This window comes from Leucoraja erinacea, chromosome 17, assembly GCF_028641065.1.
Source record: "Leucoraja erinacea ecotype New England chromosome 17, Leri_hhj_1, whole genome shotgun sequence".
In the NCBI taxonomy this organism is placed as follows: Eukaryota; Metazoa; Chordata; class Chondrichthyes; order Rajiformes; family Rajidae; genus Leucoraja; species Leucoraja erinaceus.
This window is the reverse complement of record NC_073393.1, coordinates 40,111,805-40,117,804: the sequence shown is the minus strand read 5'-3', so window position 1 is coordinate 40,117,804 and position 6,000 is coordinate 40,111,805.

Sequence of the window (6,000 nt, the reverse complement as noted above, 5' to 3'; positions counted from 1 at the left end):
TGATTTTAACAGGATTTTGCTGGCTCTCAGTAATCCTGGATGCCAGTATCAGGTTGACGTTATGAGTACTCAGTGTTGCTATGGCAATAATGATAGAAAGTTTGACTTATGACTTCAGCTTGTCATTGACGCCTACCTACAATGTGTAATTTCTGGTTAAAACCCCCTGAAGTGGCAATGATTGACACAAAACCGCACGTGACTCATGGTGATGAACTTCCCGCAGTAATTTAATGTCACCAAAGTTCCCCCAGAAAATGCGCCCTCCTTGCTCCTGTCCATCCTTGTTTGTATTCAGGAAAGAAGAAACTATTAGGGCTCAAAGCAGCAAATTGAAAATATTAAGCGATCTGGGAAGGTTATGAAAATTGCCTTTTACTTGTAAGTATAGCTCAGTTCAGTTCATTGTCATGTGTACCGAGGTACAGTGAAAAGCTTTTGTTGCAAATATTGTTCCAAATATTGGGCGAATGGCATTGGAACAAAGAAATACAACACGAGGTCAACATCGCAGTCCCTCAGCATGATACCTACTCTTTGATCCATTCTGCATGATCATATCACCCAAGAAAGAAACATTTGCTTGCAGTCTCGGGTGTGACAAGCGACTCTGTGTCTCCAGCTCGTCCCAGATTTCCAAAGCCTTAATTTAAAGATGGTACCTGCTAGTTTAAAATTCTCGAGCAATGGATTCTCTGCGTGTATCCTGCCAAATACATTAATTAGTTGCGTTAAACATCGCCACTAAATTGCCTGATAATGTTAGTAGATAAGAAAGGAATACCTCAAGTGGGTCATCTAAAATAAAGGGGGAGGAGAGGCAGGGAGGTTCTGGGATGGGGGAGGGTGGTTTGGTGGAGCAGCGGTAGAGTTGCAGCCTTACAGCGCTTGGAGCGCCGGAGACCCGGGTTCGATCCTGACTATAGGTACTGTGTGCACCGAATTTGTACGTTCTCCCCGTAATCGCGCAGGTTTTCACCGAGATCTTAGGTTTCCTCCCACACTCCAAAAACAAGCAGGTATGTAGGTAAATTGGCTTGCTATAAGTGTAAATTGTCCCTAGTGTGTGTAGGATAGTGTTATATGTGCAGGGATCGCTGGTCAGTGCGGACTCGGTGGGACGAAGGGCCTGTTTTGGCGCTGTGTCTCTAAACTAAACTAAACTAAAAGTCCAAGCTTTGGTTTCCAATCATTGTGGCAAGTCAGACAATGTGTAACGTTCTGTTAGTAAACAATAAACGAATATCTCAAGTGGGTCGTCTAAAAAAATTCTGATGGGAGAATACAGACGTATCTTTGGGGAATAACTAAAAATATATATTCAACTTCAAATCGTCCACAACTGATTATTAATGAATGCTTTTGCAGCAGATGCTCCTGCCAAAGTTATGATGATAAAAGACTGCATCCATCTGTGGGGTGTTTGTGCACTTGCTTGTTTATTTGCAACTTAGCCTAAGAGAAACCATGTCTTTTTCTCCGGGCTGCTAGAGCTGCACTGTAATTGGAACAGCATATGTACAAATGAAGGAGTTTTGTGCTAGTTAATGAGAGTGGCACTTGAAAATATCCCCTTGTTAAAAACTGCGGTTCATCAAAGATTGTGAAGATACATTGTTCTGGCGGAACGGGATTACAGTGTCAGTCGATTAAATGTGACAATAATCCCCCCCCCCCCCCCCTTACTATATTCCATTCTAACTACCCTCTCCACTCCACCTTCACTTCCCTGTTCTGCCAGTTTCCTGGCCTACATACACCTGCGTCACTCCAAGCTATTTACTGCTGAGAGCAGTCATGTCACATATTGAAAGGAAATTAGGTGAAGGTGTAGGTGTCTACCCAACTACAGAAAGCATGCACCAAATTAATAGAGTAGGAAAATGACTGGACATAGCTGAGTTGTGCTTCAAATCCCAGTCAGTTTTCCAAATGAGCCTCACCTTTTTCACCTCTCATATGGCCAGCACTAAAGACACCAAAACTAAATAGGAATATTTGTAATGTGCAAGCTCGATAATCAAAATAGCAATCGATCCATGAGTTTATTGCCCATATCTAGCTGAAGAAAAGGCCGTGAGCTGCCTTCTTGAACCTCTGCGGTCCTTCAGATGAAGATGCTCCCCCCCCCCAGTGCCAGTGGAGAGGGAGTAGACACAGAATGTAGACACAGTTGCTATGAACAAATAGCAATATAATTCCAAGTCAGGATCATGTGCAACTTGAAGGGTGGCGGCAATTCATGCATTTAAACCACTTGTTCTTCTTGATCGTAGAAGATACAGGTTTGTGAAGGTTCCTGGTGTAGCCTGCATCTCTACCTAAAACATGTTTCTCGGTGAAAACCCATGGTGTTCCAGTTTGTCCTGGTTGTAATTGAACGCTTGACATTTGTTGGACCTGTACTCAACAGGCAAGTGTTCTATCACACTTCTAAATGCTGCCCCATAGATGGTGAGACCACATTCACCACAGGATCCTCAGCCTTTGACCTGCTCTTGTAGCCACAGTATTTATGTGGCTGCCCCATATGAGTTTCTGGTCAATGATGATTCCCAGGATTACGATGGTGGAGGAAAGAATGATGAACGTAGAACAGTACAGAACAGGAGCAGGCACTTTGACCCACAATGTCGGGCCCAAAGATGATGTCCCTGCTCATACACATCCCTCCATTCCCTGCTCATCCTCGTGCCTATCTAAATGCCTCTTAAATGTGACTATCATATCTATTTCTACTACCATCCCAGGCAGCTCATTCCAGAAAACCTCAACACTGCACAAAACAAAATGTCCCCACACATATCCTTTATACTTTCCCCATCTGACATGAAGGCTTTGCTATTTGATCTTTGATATTTCCACCCTAGAAGAAAGGTTCTGACTGCCTAACCTATCCCTGCCTCTCGTCATTTTATACACTTCTCTCAGGTCTCCCTCAATCTCCAAAACTCCAGAGAAAATAATACATGTTTGTCAAACCTCCCCTTGTAACTAATACTCTCTAATTGAGGCAGCATTCTGCTAAACCTACACCCACTTCGATGACACTTCATCCTTCCTGCAATGGGGCAACAACAACCACACACAAGTCGTGGGCGGCACAGTGGCGCAATTGTAGAGTTGTTGCTTTACAACTACAGAGACACTGTTTTGATTCTGACTACGGCTGTTGCCTGTACAGAGTTTGTACATTCTCCCTGTTACTCCATGGGTTTTATCTGGGTGCTCTGGTTTGCTCCAACACTCCAAAGAAGTACCAGTTTGTAGGTTAATTAGCTTCAGTAAGTTGCAAAATTGTCCCTAGTGTGTGTAGGTAAAAGGGCTGTCCCACTGTGGCGACCTAATCTGCGAGTTTAGAAGAGTTTGCCCTTGACTCAAACTTGCAGCATGGTCGACACGTGGTCCTAGGAGGTCCACTGGAACTCTCCTTCATGCTCAAGGGAAGTTCCCGCAGACTCGCGGCCTCAGTTTGGTCGAGGAAAATGTTTCAGCATATTGAAAAAATTTCCGCGAGTAAAAATTGGTCGGCATGGTTCTTTTGAACTCGTAGTGCAGTGGAGTGGGGTCGCTATTTAGTTACAGGCTATCTAAAGGATTTACCGTACACTGTGCCAGCCGTCTTTTACCTTCCTGTTCATCGCGGGTGTGAATTTCAGACAGCGCTCCCCCGCTTTCCCTGGCCCCCGCCTTTGTGATGTGTTTGTGTGTGTGTGTCTGTGTGTGCGGTCGGTCGATCCGGTTTGCGGTTTCATCACTGACGGTCGATCCAGCTCGAGGTTTTTCAGGGGAGTGCCCTCGAGCTTGAAGGCCGAAGGCAGTCGCTGACATGGTCAAGGTCACGGCAGTGGGACAGTAGATACTCGGGACATTAAATGTTGCAATTGTTCTCCTCCCGACTATCTTTTAACTCGTGGACATTGTTTGTCATGCTGGAAAAAACGTCCCGACTTACCTGATGCCCCGAGCCGCTACGATATATCTACGGACCCGTTACGAACATTCTCCGAGTTTGAATCAAAGGGAAAACTCGGGAGAATTCGTGAGCAGCTCGGGAAAGTGGGACAGACCCTTAACACTCCAAATATAGTCAAACCAAAATTTATAACACTGCATTAATAGAAATCATAAACAGATCTCCATGAGGTCAGGTGACATCTATGGAGAAAGGAATTCTGTATCTCAGCCTGTCATGATAAAATCCCTAACATTCGTTCAATTAGCATCCATAGAGGATATTGACCAAGTGATGGAATTTGAATAATTAATTGAAACTGTTGTAAACAGCCGCGAGCCAGTTGAAAGGTTCACGTTAATAGGTGCCAGGTTAATGAAAACATAGGAGAGACCAGATTAACCAATAATTCCTCCAGACATCCTCTAGCAGAAGGAAGATATGTATTAAGTATTAAAATAAGTGTTCGGCTTCAGACATTTTTCGTGTCTATGAATGAGTTCCATTTACTTGTATGCAGTATATGATGAAATAAACTTATTGCAGGCATTCCAGAAATTAAATGGGTTGGTACGATTTCAATTCCTTAAAAACTCAGATCACATTTGCAATCCATACGTGAATAAGCAAAGATATTATCTGCAGCTCAATAAACATTTGGTATCTCTTCCTGTATCCAATGCCTTTTAGTGAGGGCGTCTCCACCACCTCCATCTCTGCAATATTCATTCAGCACATTTGTGTACATGTCTGCTGAGTGCCCTTCCAAACGAAAACATCTTCAGTAATTATACAACATTAAAGATGGTGCAGCGTATTACATCCATTGTTTTGATTGCCACTGGTTATAAATGAAATGTTAAAGCTAATATAACTTAATTTTAGTTTACAATTAATATTACCATACAATTGGTGTCACAGGTTCCCATCATTTAATAGAATATTGCTCTGATCATTTAAGTATTTTATTTAGTTTGAGGATTTTACCATCATATTATCCAGTTGACATAACAAGAAAATAATTTTGTGCAATTTATCTTTTAATTGATAATTCTATCTCAGTTCTATCTGATAAAAGAACTGGTAGCTAGATTGCTCATAAGTTATTTATATATTTTCTTTATTTTTATGCCATGAAAGCCTTGTTGAATCATATTTTGAGTAAAATATTAATTGTCAAATTTATATGTTAAATTATTTTGTTAATTGGAAGAATAAATGTTAGAAAATGTTAGAAAATGGGAAAATTAACCGTCCTCAAAGCAGGGGCAGACCATATTTGCATTTGACTGTCACAGTAACTGTGGCTCTTCACATTTATATATCAGGTTCCAACTAGATTGCCGATAGACCTACTCAGTTGCATCTCACAGTTTGCATTCCACTGCTGTACAAAGGCAGCCATCGAGATATTCCATACAAAGCAAATGAAAATCATATCAAATGAGCACCAGATGCTGGAAATCTAAAGTGAAAACTGAAAATGCTGAAAGTACTCTGCGGGTCAGGGAAAAGAATCAGAGTTAACCATTCACGATAAAGACCCTTCAACTGCTGATTATCTACACCATTTTCTTCTGCTATTCTGCACAAAACAAATTGACTCCATTTGTTCCCTCTGCCTGGAATCAAATTTGGGGGGAAACGATTGAGGAGAACAGGGGGGAAGAAGTGCAAGATGATATGATGGAACAAGAGAAAGTAACAATGGAACCACAGTCTCCAGCCATGGCTCGAAATTAATAAGTTCAGAGATAATACAATTTTAAGCTCAACTATCATCACCACTGCCTCAGCTCCTCATTCCATTCCAAACTTACGAATTAATTACGGCTTAAAACATCCAAATTATGTATTTACATTTGTGTGCTTCCTTGGAGCATGTGCTTGTGTGTCTTTGCCTCTCCTAATGGCAGCAGCATGCACAGTGAAAGCCTGCTGACATTCATTGGGGAGACTTCAATTGGCTTTGGAAGGAGAATAGCTTGTGAACCCTTTACGTTCTCTTTTCACCCAGAGACTTGTGAATCTGTGGAATTCTCTGT